At 43.8% G+C, this 17,737-nt stretch overlaps 1 pseudogene; it reads left to right on the forward strand.

Annotated features, from left to right (window-relative positions):
- The first annotated feature begins 1,002 nt into the window (after window positions 1–1,002).
- Window positions 1,003–2,031, forward strand: LOC130201669 (gastrula zinc finger protein XlCGF57.1-like; annotated as a pseudogene).
- The last annotated feature ends 15,706 nt before the right edge of the window (window positions 2,032–17,737 follow it).

Genomic DNA, 17,737 nt, shown 5'->3' on the forward strand with positions numbered 1-17,737 from the left:
GAGGTACATATTTACTTTTTAATGTAAATCTTGGAGGTAGATTTTTTACTGTACTACACCTCACAGGCTCTTAGATTTGTGCTCAAACTGTATTCATGTACTCAGATTTAGTTTTCTTGTTCAGATCTTCTGCTCTCCAGCTTTCAGGCGGGGGTTTTTTCACTGGAACGTCCCTGATGGGAGGACTGGTTCCTCCTCTTCTGCAGTCCAAGTCTCTATTATATTGTTCTTCATGAATAAAAAGACAATTATTGACAGCAGCAGCTTTTTATTTAGACGTCATGCTTCTCTCATTCACAACTAATTCACTGCTTTTTCATTGACAAACCTCTTGATTACTAGTATTAATGTATTTTATTATCCTCCAGAGGACCCAGAACCCCCCCACATTAAAGACGAACCAGAAGACCCAGAACCCCCCCACATTAAAGACGAACCGGAAGACCCAGAGCCCCCACACATTAAAGAGGAACAGGAGGACCCAAAGCCCCCACACATTAAAGAGGAACAGGAGGAACTCTGGACTAATCAGGATGGAGAGCAGCTTCAAGGGCTGGAGGTGGCTGGTATCAAGTTCACATTCACGCCAGTAAAGAGTGAAGTTGATAAAGACGAAGCTCAGTCCTCTCAGCTTCATCAAAGACAAACTGAACAGATGGAAACAGAAGCTGCTGGAGCTGATTGTGGAGGACCAGAACCAGACAAGAAGTTAGATCTAGAAAGTGTTTCAGGACCAGATACTGATGAGACTGAGGACAGTGTTGATTGGGAGGAGACTCGGGAACCTCAGTCAGATGTGAACCCTCTGCAAAACCAAGAAGTACCTGTAAGTGATGTGAACTCTAGTACTGGAAATACATCAATCAGCTCGCCTGATTGTGCTGCAAGCTTTGATCACAAGGGACATCTGGAGAAACCCACCAGCTCCAAAACAGGAAAGAAACCATTTCAATGCTCTCTTTGTGAAAAAAGATTCGGATTCCATCGTTATCTAAAAAGACACATGGTTGTCCATACTGGAGAGAAGCCATTTAGTTGTACCGTGTGTAGTAAAACATTTATACAAAAAGCTAATCTGAACAACCACATGATTGTCTACACGCGGGAGAAACCATTTAGTTGTTCACTTTGTAGTAAAACATTTACAAGCAAAGGACACCTGAATACTCACATGACTGTCCACACAGGAGATAAACCATTTAGTTGTTCCGTGTGTAGTAAAACATTTAGACAAAAGGTAAACCTGAACAGTCATGTCATTATCCACACAGGAGAGAAACCATTTAGTTGTTCCGTGTGAAGTAAAACATTTAAACATAAGGGACACCTGAAGAGTCATATGACTGTCCACACAGCAGAGAAACCATTTCAATGCTCACTTTGTGACAAAAAGTTTGGATTGAATAACTATCTAAAAAGACACATGACTGTCCACACAGGAGAGAAACCATTTAGTTGTTCAGCTTGTAGTAAAACATGTACATGTAAGATACACCTGAGCCGTCACATGACTGTCCACACGGGAGAGAAACCATTTAGTTGTTCAGTTTGTCGTAAAACATTTGCACGTAAGGAAAACCTGAACACTCACATGGGTGTCCACACAAGAGAGAAACCATTTAGTTGTTCAGTATGTAGTAAAACATTTTCACAAAAGCAAATTCTGAAACGGCATTTAATCGTCCACAATAGAGAAACAAATTAGTCGTGGAGTTCGCTCAACACATTCTTTCGTCTCGGTTATTCCAAAAATCTTACATGTATTCATGTGTCTTCAGCTAAGATTAACCTACACGTCAATGTATATACCCTACTGTGAGTTTCTCTGGCATTGTCTTGTGTTTCATGTGTTATGTATTGTCATGTTTATTTGAATTTAAATTGTTTTACATTATCAAATTATTTCATGTCCTCTCTGCAGCACTGGGGTTTGAGCTGAATTATCATAGGTGATGAAACTGAGGAACATTTGTAACCTTCTTTCTCTTAAGCAATGTTTTCTCTTCAGTTTATACTCAATACATCCTGGATTTAGTTTTATTTGAGAAACTGACATTTTGTTCCATAACTGAAAAATGATTTAATTGAGTAAAGAATTGTGGTTATTTGTCTCTTTTCTCCTTTCTTCTTCAACATCATCCTCTACTGATCTCTCTTTAAGATTTAGGGATTCCTTTGTTTTAAGATGTGAATATTGATTTGATTCACTAGTATTGTAACAGCTATTTAAGTAATCTGTTGTTGTTGTTTTCTTGGTGGCTCAAAAACATTTTGAAAGTTCAGCTGATGTTTCCACCACAATGACTTCAGTTCAATGGTGTTCTTCCATATTTGTCCCAGAGTTTGTAACCAAGCTGCAGCAGCGGGTTTTTCTTTTCAAATTAAATACGTGTGTTTATTATTAATGTTTTAATGGTTGTTAATGGAAGTTACGAATGTTCTTCATTTATGAAATGTATTTCTCACTGGTATGATTTCCACTTTGTTACATCCAGATTATGATAATTAAATAGATGTAATGTGTACAGAAGGACAGTTTTAGAGTTAAAATACATTCAATGAATATGACAGAGTGTATGAATAGTTCATAGTAGGCATATTCCACGATGGAGACCTCCACGATCCATCAGGCAGATGGAGGTAGAGAGGAGGAGTGGGCGGAGTCTCAACAGGGCTGTGGCGTAATTGGTAGCAGGAATTCCACGATCCAGACCTCGATGATCCATCAGGCAGATAGGGTCTATGCCGTCTCATAGGGTCCGGTTGACCCTATGAGACGGCATAGACCAAATGTGTCTATCGCAACCACACGCGACTGTGCTTTGCGACGCTTTTGGTGTGAACACCAAAATAGATAGTATCCCATAATAGATAGTATCTCATAATTATGACTTGGTATCTCATTATTATGAGATTCTAAGGAGACCTCTGATTGGTCGACAAATCATAAACAAAACATCTGATTGCACGACGGCCGAGATTCTTGGCGACTTGACAGGTGTTACCTCCTTGAGTTCTACCGTCCTGCTGTTGCCCTTCAAAACAAGAACTAAAAATTGAGCTTTGTTGAGAGTGGCCGTATCAAGCCTGCAACCCCGTAGTGGAAAGCTCATTGCAGCATATAATAATGATAACACGTGATGACTCACACATGTCTGCTAGTTTTGTTTTGCAAGTTATTGTTGTGATCTTGAAAAGATATTCAGTGCAAAACAGGTTAATTGCTGGCCCAATAAGCTATTTTTTGCCAAGTGTTTGTTATTTTTTGCACAGATTTGTAATTTGTATTTGTAATCTAATAAAGTGATAGAAAACTTGTTTTATTTTTTTGAATATTGGAGCAAACTGGTTACATTATATAATTAGTTAAAGAATTCTTATACTGCATTTAGTTGTCGAGCGTCTTTAAATTGTAACTTTTCCAACTTTTTCGGTTTAAGGCCTAAACATAATAACAAAATTAAAGCTATTTTACAATTTTAAAACTGTTTTTCTGTTGCTGTGCTTCCATCCGGCAGCGCTGCTTCCAGTCCAGTTTATTTTAACGGGAGCTTTTATCCAATCACATGTCAGCTCCACAGTCTCTATGGAAGAAGAGCATCTCATCTCAGGCCTTCACACAGGCCGAGTACAGCCTGCTGAAGTAAATGGTGACATCATCTTCAACCAATCATATCATTAGTTTGACATACTGGGTGTATTATTTTAGGTCCTTTGGCCTTCTGGAAGCACATAAAAGTACGTCAGATTAACCTGCGCTGTGATTGGTTAGTGGGCCTGAATGCAGTTCGACGGAGAGACGGAGATAGATTAGTGGGGGTCAAGAAGTCACCACTGTTTATGTTTTTTGGTGGAAGGAAGAGAAGCGGACTTGGTGGCAGATTTAATCTTGAAGCCTTTCTCAAGGAGGACGTTTCAGGAAAAGAGGGACATTATACCCAACGGGCTAGCTTGAGCCAGACACCACAGCTAGCTAGCTTGAGCCAGAAATGTTCATCCCTGAAACGGATGAAGACATATTCCAGAAATGCAACTGGGGAGGCTCGACTTTCATCACTGGTGTCCACGGCCAGCGAGAAGGAGCTTTTAGTGGACTTAAAGCTCTACAACAAACTCTACGACCGCGTCATTGATTTGTGTGTTGGCAAAGAGAGGAGGATGGACTTTCACTTTAAGTGAGTGAGCTGCTTGTTGTGTTCTGCAGGCGCGTTGTGTTCGTTTGTCTCTGTTGTTTTTATGGTTCTTTCTGATTCTATTTAGTGTGAGGAGTTTTAGTGTCACAGTTCCGTCTGATTGTTTTGTTATCTATAAATGTGGCTGGTTCTTGTGAATGTGTTCTTGTCATGGTGTTTATTACGGTGGTGTGGACTACAAGCTTTTCAGTTAATTTGTTTATTTGTACAGTCCATTTTCACAAATTGCTAATTTGTCTCAGAGTGCTTTACAATCTGTACATATAGACATCCCTGTCCCAAAACTTGGAAAAACTCCCAAACAACCCTTCACGGGCAAAAAAAGGGGAGGATCCCTCTCCAGGATGGACCGGTGTAATAGATAAAATGTGTACAGAAGGAATCATTATACACAAATGAAAACACAATAGCAACACAATCAATGAATATGACAGAGTGTATGAATAGTTCATAGTAGGCATATTCCACGATCCAGACCTCCACGATCCATCAGGCAGATGGAGGTAGAGAGGAGGAGTGGGAGGAGTCTCAACAGGTCCATGGCATAGTTGGTAGTAGGAATATTCCACGATCCTGACCTCGATGATCCATCAGGCAGATAGGATCTATGACGTCTCATAGGGTCCGATGACCCTATGAGACGTGAAGTCAAAAGGACTCCGGGGAGAAAGCAGAGTTAGTAATGTGTGATGGAGAGATGAAAATTCATCCATAAGGAGAGAGAAAAGAGGAGAGAGGTCCTCAGTGTATCCTAAACATCCCCCAGCATTCTCTAAGCCTATAGCAGCATATCAAGGGGCTGGACCAGGGCAAACCTGATTCAGCCTTAACTATAAGCTCTGTCAAAGAGGAAAGTCTTGAGTCTACTCCGGACTGAAGGTGGAAGCTGGTTCCATAAAAGAGGAGCTTAATAACTGAAGGCTCTGGCTCCCATCCTACTTTTTAAGACTCTAGGAACTATAAGTAGTTACTTCGAGACTGGATTACTGCAACTCCTTATTATCAGGCTGCTCTAATAAGTCTCTTAGGTCCCTCCAGTTGATCCAGAATGCTGCAGCTCGTGTACTCACTAAAACCAAGAAAAGAGATCACATCACTCCTGCACTAGCTGCTCTGCACTGGCTCCCCGTAAAATCAAGAATCACTTTTAAAATTCTTCTCTTAACCTACAAAGCCTTGATTGGTGATGCACCATCATATCTTAAGGAGCTTGTAGTACCATATTGCCCCACTAGAGAGCTGCGCTCACTAAATGCGGGACTACTTGTAGTTCTTAGAGTCTTAAAAAGTAGAATGGGAGCCAGAGCCTTTAGTTATCAAGCTCCTCTTTTATGGAACCAGCGTCCACCTTCAGTCCGGGAGGCAGACACAGTCACCTCATTGAAGAGTAGACTGAAGACTTTCCTCTTTGACAGAGCTTATAGTTAGGGCTGAATCAGGTTCACCAGGTCCAGCCCCTTGATATGCTGCTATAGGCTTATAGCTGCAGGGGGACGTTTTAGGATGCACTGAGCACCTATCTCCTCTTTTTTCTCTCCTTAAGGATGAACTTTCATCTCTCAATCACATGTTACTAACTCTGCTTTCTCCCCGGAGTCCTTTTGACTTCACGTCTCATGGGGTCATCGGACCCTATGAGACGGCATAGATCCTATCTGCCTGATGGATCATCGAGGTCTGGGTCGTGGAATTCCTGCTACCAACTACACCACTGTCCTGTTGAGACTCCGCCCACTCCTCCTCTCTAACTCCATCTGCCTGATGGATCGTGGTGGTCTCCATCATGGAATATGCCTACTACCAACTATTCATACACTCTGTCATATTCATTGAATGTGTTTTAACTCTAAATCTGTCCTTCTGTACACATTACATATATTGCACCTGTCCATCCTGGAGAGGGATCCTCCTCTGTTGCTCTCCTGAAGGTTTCTTCCCTTTTTTCCCCCTGAAGGGTTATTTGGGAGTTTTTCCTGGTCCGATGTGAGGTTTTGGGGCAGGGATGTCTATGTGTACAGATTGTAAAGCACTCCGAGACACATTTGTAATTTGTGAAATTGGGCTATACAAATAAACTGAAGTGAATTGAATTGAATCTCTGAGGTGCTCAGGGCTGAGTAAAATTACTTCAGTTTTGTCTGAGTTTAACATCAAGAAGTTGCAGGTCATCCATGTTTTTATGTCTATAAGACATGCTTGAATTTTACTGAGCTGGTTGGACTCCTCTGGTTTGATCGATAGATATAATTGAGTATCATCTGCATAACAATGAAAGTTAATGGAGTGTTTCCTGATAATATTGTCCAGAGGAAGCATGTATAACGTAAATAAAATTGGTCCAAGCACCGAACCTTGTGGAACTCCGTGACTAACGTTGGTGGTTATCGAGGCGTCATCGTTTATAAATACAAACTGAGATCGATCTGATAAATAGGATTTAAACCAACTTAGTGCGGTGCCTGAAATGACAATCGACTGCTCCAGTCTCTGTAATAGGATGTCATGGTCAATGGTGTCGAATGCAGCACTAAGGTCTAACAAGACCAGTACAGAGAGGAGTCCTTTATCTGCTGCCATTAAGAGGTCATTTGCAATTTTCACCAGTGCTGTCTCGGAGCTGTGGTGTTTTCTAAATCCTGACTGAAACTCCTCAATTATATTATTATATATATTATATAATACAATATATATATATATATATAATATTATATAAATATAATTGTCTATCCGTCTTTATTGAGTTTGATTTTGTCACAGTTTAAATGCACGAATTGGCCTTTTATTAAATATATTTTGTATTGTCATGAAGCATCTATAAAGCACTCCCCTGTCACCTTTGAGCAAGGCACCAGCAGCTCGAGGAGGAAGCCATCTTGTTTGTTTGTTGTCTTCATGTGAGACGTTGGTTCTTCCAGACAACACCGGCACCGGCCTGAAACCCTATGAGTGTTTTCTAAATCCTGACTCCTCAAATAAACTATTATGATGTAGAAAGTCACACAACTGATTTGCGACCACTTTCTCAAGGATATTGGAGAGGAAGGGGAGGTTAGAGATCGGTTTGTAGTTAGCCAACACCTCTGGATCCAGAGTGGGCTTTTTCAGGAGAGTTTTAATTACAGCTATTTTGAAGGAATGTAGTACATGGCCTATTCCATCCATTATCAATACCGCTTCATCCTCATTAGGGTTGTGAGGGCACTGGAGCCGACCCCAGCTGACATAGAGCGAAGGCAGGGGACACCCTGGACAGGCCACCAGTCCATCTCAGGGCTCACATAGAGATATACAACCATTCACACATATGGGCAATTTAGACATCAATTAACCTGACTGCATGTCTTTCGACTGTGGGAGGAAGCTGGAGAACCCGGAGGGAACCCACGCTGCCACGGGGAGAACATGCAAACTTCACACAGAAGGACCGCTCAGACCGGGATTTGAACCCACGGCCCTCTTGCTGTGAACCGACAGTGCTAGCCACTACACCACCGTAACATGGCCTATTATCAAAGACAAATTGATAATATCTAATAGAGAGCTGGCAATTAAACGCAAAACGTCTTTAAGCAGCCTCGTCGGGATGGGGTCAAAGAGACAGGTAGACGTGTTAGAAGTAGAAACCGTTGAAGATAATTGGTCACGGTTGATGGGAGAAAATCCATCCAAATATACACCGGGGCATACAGCGGTTTCCAAGGCCATTCCACTTGAGGACAGATTGGCAATGGTTATGGTCAAGAGATTATTAATCTTGTCCCTAATAGTTAAAATCTTTTCATTAAAGAAGTTCATAAAGTCATTACTAATGAGGTCTATATGAATACTCGGCTCCACAGAGCTGTGACTCTCTGTCAGCCTGGCTACAGTGCTGAAGAGAAACCTGGGGTTGCTCTTATTGTTCTCTATTACTGATGAGTAATAGGCTGCTCTGGCATTACGGAGGGCCTTCTTATAAGTTTTAAGACTATCTCGCCAAACTAAGCGGGATTCTTCCAGATTAGTTGAACGCCATATGCTTTCAAGCTTTCGTGATGTTTGCTTTAGTTTGCGGGTCTGAGGGTTATACCAGGGAGCAAACCTCCTCTTCCTCACTGTCTTCTTCTTCAGAGGGGCTATCGAGTCCAGTGACATTCTCAGTGAGCCTGTGGCACTATCAACAAGATGATCAATCTGGGACGGACTAAAGTTAGACCAGGAGTCCTCTGTTATATTGAGACGTGGTATTGAATCAAATGCAGAAGGAATCGCTTCTTTAAATTTAGCGACAGCACTGTCAGTTAGACATCTGGTGTAGAAACTTTTGACTAACAGTGTAAACTCCGGTAGTATAAACTTAAAAGTGATGAAGTGAGAATCTCTTTCATTCCCTTCCCCCTCTCCATAGACACCTGTGGACTGTTGACTCTGTCCGGGACCTTTCAAGGCTGTCTCCATGGCAACGACCATCTTGCGAACTGAGAACTGTCTGATTGTGGCCTGGGGGAAGACGACAATCCCAGGCCACTTACACACAAACTTTCAACACACCGATATGCATTCACTACCCTCACCCACATCCCACGCCTTCGCCTGTTTCCCATTGCAAGTCATGTTTAAATGTATGTGCTTATTTGCTGAGGTGTGTGTTTTCCTGCTCCCACACTGTCCTCCTATAGGAGCGTAGTCTGCGGGTTGTTCTTCTCTCTTCTCTACCTTCATCTAGTGCTGTAATCTTTCATCCTTTACGTCACATCCGGGAGTGAACGCTGGCGCGTTTAGCTGCTGCTGCTCTCCGGTTGTCTTAACGGTAACTGTTTTAATGTGTTGTACGGCGACCTTGAGTGCCTTGAAAGGCACCTTATAAAATAAATGTATTATTATTATGAGGTAGTGGTCTGACAGAAGAGGGTTCTGTGGGAAGACCTTCAAATGCTCAATGTCAACGCCATATGTAAGAACAAGATCATGGGTGTGGCCAAAGCTGTGAGTGGGTTTCTGTACTCTCTGACAGAAGCCAATCGAGTCCAACAATGAGATGAATGCAGCACTAAGGCAATCATTATCAACATCCACATGGATATTGAAATCTCCTACAATAAAAACTTTATCAGTTTTAAGAACTAAACTTGATATTGTTACCACCAGGCTCACGGCTGGTAACAAAAAGGGAGGCCACCCATCGATCTTTATAACAAACCATTTATTGTAGCAACAGAACTCTAACAGAAGCACATGCTGAGGCTGGTGCAGTAGGCCCAGCTGAGTAAGAGCATCATGTGTGCAGGAGTGAGAGAGAGAGAGAGCCTCCCCTTGGTGCTTCCTTTTATTCTCTCCGGTAGCTCCTCCCACCAGGAAGCCCTTCTCGGCCAGGTACCCAGCTGCAGCGGGGGAGGGTAGTCACAATATAAATTCTGAAAGTTCAGATATCAACTCTGAATATGGACCTGGTGGCCTGTACAGAATCACACATATAATTGGCTGTATTGTTTTCCAGGTTGGATGTGAAAGACGAAGAACAAGGCTTTCAAATGAGTTGTAGTTTAATTTAGGTTGAGGATTTATTAATAGGCTTGAGTCAAAGATGGCTGCTACTCCACCTCCTCGACCGGTGCCTCGAGGAATGTGAGTATTAATATGACTTGGAGGAGTCGATTAATTCAGGCAGACATAATCTTTATGACTCAGCCAGGTTTCAGTTAGACAACATAAATCAATGTGATTATCTGATATTAAATCATTTAGTAACACAGCTTTAGATGACAGATCTAATATTTAGGAGTCCACATTTAATTGTCCTGTTTTATTGCACTGCTGTAATAATGGTGTTAACTTGTATAAGGTTATTTTGTACGACTCCTCTTCTGCTTACTTTTGATTTATTTAATTGAAGTGGCCGTGGGACAGATACAGTCTCTACTCTAGAGGTGTGGGTGGGTAACTGCTCGAATGGAAGAGCAGAGAAGGGTGTAGCACTACAACTCTGCTCCCGGATCTGAACCCTGGGTTGTCATGGATTAAGTCCGGTGATCAACTTGGTCATGTTCTCAGAAATGAGACACGCTCATGATGCCGTCTCTACTCATCAGATCAGGTTTTCCCCAGAAAGTCTTCCAGTTATCTACGTAGCCCACATTATTCGCTGGGCACCACCTCGACATTCAGCGGTTGAATGACGACATGCGGCAATACAATTCGCCATTGATCAAATTGGGGAGAGGACCAGAGAAAACTAGGGTGTCCGACAATGTCTTGGCATGAGCACACACCGATTCCACATTAATTTTAGGGACCTCCGACCGGCGTAGTCGTTACCACCGGCGTGTATTACAATCTTACTGTATCTCCACTTATCCTTAGCCAGCAGCCAGCTTTATTTCCTTCATCCCAAAACACCGTTTTCCCTTTTTAATCAAAAGAAAAATGTTACCCGATTAAATTTTTTTTTTTTTTTAACTCGGACTCATTGACCGTGGCTCATTTTCGATGAAGAAAATATATCAGAACACATTGTCAATAACTACACACCGTACAGGATGTACATGAAAGTAAATTATGTTGAATTGAATAAGAGTGAAGAAAAGATCTCCGTGGAGGATACGCGCCTTTGCCTTCCCCATTCGAAGAGTAAGGGCTCCACCTACTGGTCAAAGAAAGGTACTAAATACAACTGATTTTCTTCCTCCCTGCCTCTCTCACATAAGAAAAACTCCCCAAAAAACCCTTTAACGGGAAGAACCCTTCAGGAGAGCAACAGAGGAGGACAGAAGTGATCGATGTCATGTGACCAGAATAAACGGAGCTCTTCGATGGAGGGAATACATTCATAAACAATTTCATGAAAGGTCAATGGGCTGCAATGCCTTATGGGTGGTTTGAGAATGGAGTGTATAGCTAAATGGAATCAAATGGATGCTTTGTCGCTGAACATATTGTCAATGATGTTGTATATTGTGTATTTAAAAGCCTGTCCTCTGTGTAGAAATGTGTTCAAATTAGCTGCTGGGGGAAGATTCTATAAGGGCTCCATCTTTTGGTTACAAAAAGAAAAGGTACTGAATGCACTAAACTTTATGTGTGTGTGTGTGTGCGTGTGTGCATGTGCGTGCATGTGCGTGCATGCATCGTTGTGTGCGTGTGTGTACATCATATTTTTTCACACACAAGTACCTGCCCACACCCGTACAGAAGTACATATACACAGGTACCATTCCCCATGAAGAGATATAAGGTGGAATCGTTGTCCCTCTATTCCAGAGTCAATAAACGCAACTGCATTTGTGGTCAGGTCAGAAAGGCCCGCACAATATCGATCATCATATCTTATATCTTTCTATGTTGCTTGAGTAAAGTATTTTTTGTACATGTAGGTATTTCAGTATTAAAAGCAATGTGAGCAGCGGTGTCATCACAGCATTTAGCAGGGGCTTGATAAATTTTGAATGTTTAAGTACTATTAAGATCTAATATCTGTCCTGTTGAGACTCCGCCCACTCCTCCTCTCTAACTCCATCTGCCTGATGGATCGTGGAGGTCTCCATCATGGAATATGCCTACTACCAACTATTCATACACTCTGTCATATTCATTGAATGTGTTTTAACTCTAAATCTGTCCTTCTGTACACATGACATCTATTGCACCTGTCCATCCTGGAGAGGGATCCTCCTCTGTTGCTCTCCTGAAGGTTTCTTCCCTTTTTTTTTTTCCCCTGAAGGGTTATTTGGGAATTTTTCCTGGTCCGATGTGAGGTTTTGGGGCAGGGATGTCTATGTGTACAGATTGTAAAGCACTCTGAGACTAATTTGTGAAATTGGGCTCTACAAATAAACTGAATTGAATTGAATAGTAGGTGTAACGGAGTTAGAAATGTATTCTGTCATTTCTTGTTTTCAATGTGTTGTATTTTATTTTTGTTTGTTGTTCAACAATATTGTTGAGTGTTTGTGAATTTTATTTTAATGAGCCATTTTTATTTAGCGTTATTTTTAAAATTCTGTTTCCTGTGGAAATTGCTTTCTATCTCTGTTGTACTTCCTGCTCCCGAGTTCGTCTCACCGTCACAATGGCTTTGTATTGCTGAAGGTGAGTCGAGTGAGGAACGATGTCGAACTATTTTCTCTGTATTCTTTAATAAAGTGACCGTTTATGTCACATACAATAGTGGAACGTTAATACGATCCCGGCGTCCAGCTGTCGTATCATTTAGACCGTTAAAATATACGTTTGGTGGCAGTTTCGTTGAGCCAGTTTGGCGCCGTTTGTTGAGCTACATCCGGTCGCCCCAACGTATACTTTCTTTGTGTAAATTGTTTTGTTTTGCGTGTGTATAGGAAGCGGAAGTACAGAGACAGACCAGAAGGAAATTGTGTGTTCTGCTCTTTCCTGCAGGTATGGTTTTCCTTTTGTTCATTTTCGCTGTTTCTGTTAAAATTACTCGAGCTCATGTAGTTATTTATTTTGTCGAATAGGGGTCGCTGTTTTGTATGTTACATGTTTTGTATGTTACATGTCATGGTTTTTGATGAATATTGTGATCATTTAGATTCAATGTGGTCCGTCTTCCCCGCACAATGGCTTTGTATTGCTGAAGGAAGCGGAAGTACAGAGACAGACCAGAAGGAAATTGTGTGTGTTCTGCTCTTTCCTGCAGAATAAATAAGTATTGGGAAAATACACCATCTGAGTCAAGTTCTTCCGTGCCTGTTCCACATCCGTTACACTGGTGCCGTGACCTTCGGATCTTCAGACCAGCTTGATGCTCGTCGCCGTGGATGTTGTGCTGACGTCCTGATCCGCCTTTGAAGACCGTTGTGGTCATATCAGGTTTTTAAGAGATTGTGGAATAGGGCATAGTGCTTCAAATTGTTTGATCTCAGTGTGTCGATGACTTTTGATTATTGATATATAAAAAATTTTTTTTCTTCTGCATATTCATTGCATTTCTATTACATTTTGGTTCTAAATACACAACGCAAGTACATTTATTGGTTATAAAAACGATCGCTATAGCAACAATGGATGAGTTTGCTAGCCCTAAGTTGCCAAAGGGGAGGGGTAGTTGGCTCAGTCATATTTCTGACAGTAGGAATGTGGGATACTCTAAACTAACACCGGATAATTGTGATACAGGGCTAGGTCAGAGCCCAGATTGTTCTCCTGTTGGTGGGTTAATGAGGGGTCCTCTTACGTCTACTCCTGACAGTGATGTCGATGCCATAAACCATCTCACAGACATGGTAGGGAAGTTAGGTGTTCAAATTGGTGAGTCTATTGTAGAGAAATTAATATCAGCTGGTGTTGTAAACATGAACAGTGATACCCAGACTACTACCACCCAGACAACACAATGTACTGTTGACCAACATGAACGCCCTCCACATGTGACAGTCCATGTGAACTCTGATAAAGGACTTCAGACATTCAGAGGTGACAATACTGACAGATACCCAGTCCAGGACTGGATTGACATGACTAAAACACATCTCCGAAAGCGAGAGATTCCTCTGTGTGACCAAGCAGAAGAAGTTATGAGCCATTTGATGGGCAAGGCCAGAGATGTTGTGAAGATTGCCTTGCGTAGTGACCCTGCGCAATGTCAAACAAGAACCTGAACTGATATATAATGTTCTCCTCCACTACTTCAGTGTCACTCCCTCATGTCTTCCTCTCGCAGACTTCTATGCTACCTTGCCTGAGCATAGAGAAAACCCAGTCGACTACTGGATAAGACTGAACAAAGCTGCCGACCTCGCTCTCGTAGGCTTACACAGACAAGGGAAGCGGACGGAGAACATGAATGATGAAGTGGCGCTTATGTTTGTCAAGCACTGCCCTGACCCAGAATTGGCTTGCACTCTGAAGTTTAAACCACTTCACGAATGGACCTCGCGTGATGTTCAGCTGAGGATTGATGAATATCAACGTGAGTTGAGGTCTAGTGGTGGTGCCGCGGGTACTGCACATCTAAAGAGCTACATCACTGCAGTGGCTTCTGACCAGCCCAGTCAGCCATCGACTGGCCAGGCAGTGCAGTGCCTTACTCAGAGTCCCTCACCTTCCCATCTCCAAACCCAGCATCATGTGTGTCATCCCCTTTGCCCTTCTCCAGCATCTGTCCCAGTTCCAGGTGAACTCTGTCATGCTCCGAGTCGTCCCTCTGTGCCAGTCGTGGCACAAAATCTCCAACAGTCAGAGGAGAGACTTCTCACCCGTATGGTCGACATGTTCCAGGAGATGATGGAGAAAATGCAGTCGCGCGACACTGTGCATCCAACTCGAGGTGGGCGATTCCAGCGTCCCTCCCATGAAAAGCGTTCCAGAGAGGCAGTTTGTAAGGTCTGCAATGACTCAAGCCACACCACCATCTCACATTGTATGGCCGAGAGACTTTGTTTTGGCTGCCATGCCCCCGGCCACACCAAACTGAACTGCCCTGCCAAAGACTCAACCCGATACCAGACGGAGGGAAACTAGCCGACTTGTATTCAGAGGGAGGCAGTACAGGTCGCACAATAAACTCCCAAACAGACGACATGTCTGATGCTGAGACTGTGTACACGTCTGCGAGAGACTCGTGTGATAAATCTGAGGTGGTTGTTTATCAGAATATTCACAGAGTTGGCAGTAGTGACAGTCTTTTCTACACACCTGTGGTAATGGGTGGGACTATTACAATAGGTGGCATGTTGGACAGTGGCTCCATGGCATGTAGCATTAATGAAACAGCTGAGATGAAACTGAGAGATGCTGGAGTGATAACTGACCAAGAACAAATTGATGTCAATGTAGTCCTTGTTGGATGTGGTGGACTTCGTGTTAGGCCCAAGTGTGCTTTTGGTGTGGAGATGGAAGTTTATGGTTCTAAGATGTTTGTTCCAACACTTGTTGTCCCTGGACAGCATGATGAGTTGATTATAGGGACCAATGTTATAAAACACGTCTTGCGCCAGTCTAAACTCTGCAAGTCCTATTGGAAGACTGTAAATGGCCCTTGCCCAGACAAAGACTCGGACACTGAAAGTTTTCTGTCCATGCTCTCAGGTCTGAGCCCATGGAAAGGTGGAGATGTTCCTGACAAGGTCGGTACAGTCAGATGTAACTCAGCCACCTACCTCGAGCCTGGCCGTGAATATCTCATCTGGGAAAACTACCCAAAACACTGTTATCTCCCAGGTAGCACCGTCATGACAGAGCCCACTTCATCCTGCTCAGCTCCCAGGGGTGTTCTGGTCGCAAAGATTGTGACGACACTTTGGGAGACAGGCAGGTTCCGCTGAAGCTCATCAATACATCTGACAGACCTGTGCTCTTGAGGCGAAATGCAAAGTTGGCTGATGTCTATACGTGTGCAGCGCTTGAGGACATGGATGTTGCTGAACAGACAGAGGTGCCTTGCTGGCTGCACCCAATCAGCCGTGCCTCCTGCTGCTAACGCACACTCTTCCCAAGAAATGCTTGGCTCTATCGGGCTTAGTACTGTTGACGTTGAGTCGTGTGAAGTGTCTGTGGACAGTAAGAAGAGGATGGCTGACCTTGTGATGCAGTATGAGGACATCTTTTCACGCCACCATCTTGATTGTGGAGAGGCAAAGACTTCGTTCATCGCATACACCTGTCGGATAACAGGCCATTCAGACTCCCATACAGGAGAGTGCCCCTGGCCAGTACCAAAAGCTGCGTCAGGTACTGAGCGAGATGGAGGAAAAGAGATCATCAGAAAGTCAAGCAGTGAATACGCTTCACCATTGGTGCTTGTGTGGAAGAAAAACGGAGATCTCCGCATCTGTACGGATTTTCGATGGTTGAATAAAAGGACACTGAAGGATGCTCATCCTCTTCCCACCAGGGGATTGTTTGGCAGCGCTAGGGGGGAACTGCCTTTTCAGCACAATGGATCTGACCTCCGGGTTTTACAATATGCCACTCCACGAGGACGACAGGAAATACTCTGCCTTCACCACTCCCATGGGCCTGTATGAGTACAACCGTCTGCCGCAGGGCCTCTGTAACAGTCCCGGGAGTTTTATGCGCATGATGACAAGCATTTTTGGTGATCAAAACTATTTGAGTCTCTTATGCTACTTGGATGACTTGCTGGTGTTTGCACCTGATGAGGAGACTGCCTTGCTGCGCCTGGAGACGGTGTTTAAGAGGCTGCGTAGACACAACTTGAAGTTAGCCCCCAAAAAGTGCTTCTTCCTCAGGAGGTCTGTAAAGTTTCTTGGCCATATTGTTGATGAGAGTGGTGTTTCAACAGACCCCAGCAAGGTTGAGAGCATCACCAACATGACAAGCACTGATCTCATGGAGCCTGATGGCGTGACGCCGTCCCCGAAGCGCATACGGTCCTTCTTGGGGATGGTAAACTACTATCAACACTTCATGCCCGGTTACTCTGCAATGGCCAAGCCGCTGTTTGACCTATTGAAAGGTGCGAAGAGAAAAGGTAAACAACACAAAAGCAAACTGTCGAGCAGGAAGCTGTATGCGACTGATTGGACACCGGAGCAGGGACAGGCTTTTGAAAGTCTGAAAGCTTCACTGGTCCACTGTGTTGTCTTGGCTCACCCCGATTTCAACCGTCCCTTCATGCTGTCAACTGATGCGTCCCTGGATGGTCTAGGTGCGGTTCTGTCTCAAATTCAGGAGGGTGACGACGAGCCAGGCCCATTGCTTTTGCCGGCAAGTCGTTGTCTCGGTCCCAAAAGAACTATCCAGCTCATCGGTTGGAGTTTCTAGCCTTAAAATGGTCAGTCTGCGAAAAGTTCAGTCACTGGCTGAAAGGCCACAAATTCACTGTCTGGACCGATAACAACCCGTTGACTCACATTCTGACAAAGCCAAAGCTAGATTGTTGTGAGCAACGCTGGGTGGCTGTTGGCAAGTTACGACTTTGACATCAAGTATGTTCCGGGCCCACAGAACATCGTAGCTGATGCCCTGAGCCGTGTGCCGTTTGTCAAAGCGAGTGTTGGCCACAGGCTGCTCGCTGAGCCTTATGCTGGTCTCCTTGCCGAAGTCAAGGATATGTCAAGTTTCTCAGTCCAGAATGCCTTTCGCTCATCCAGTCATGACAGGGAGCCCTCCACTCGGAGTGACGATGCCCATGCCCAGTCTGCATCCAGTCCGCTGCGCATGCACAGTCAGTCTGTGGCGAAGGAGGACGTGTCCGCTGTACTACAGTCACACATTGAGTGGGATGTTGGTCCGAGAGCCCGTGCTGTTGAGGTGTTGCAGCACTTACCTCAGTTGGTTCCGCCTGGACTAGACGTCTTGCCTGCTTACACCGTGAAAGACCTCTGTGATAAGCAGTCGGAGGATAGAACCCTCTCTCGTGTGCTGTCCTATGTCGAGAGACATCGGAGGCCTTCTAGGAGAGAAAGATTCAATGAGTCTGTCTTGGTCATGAGGTACCTGAAACACTGGGATAGGCTGACCGTGAAGGATGGTGTGTTGTACAGGATTTCAAGGGATCAGAAGACCAAAGCAAAGCGGTTCCAATACGTTGTCCCTGACTCACTGAAGACTGAGGTTCTGCAGGGGATTCACGATAAAGCCGGACA

This window comes from Pseudoliparis swirei, chromosome 11, assembly GCF_029220125.1.
Source record: "Pseudoliparis swirei isolate HS2019 ecotype Mariana Trench chromosome 11, NWPU_hadal_v1, whole genome shotgun sequence".
Lineage (NCBI taxonomy): Eukaryota > Metazoa > Chordata > Actinopteri > Perciformes > Liparidae > Pseudoliparis > Pseudoliparis swirei.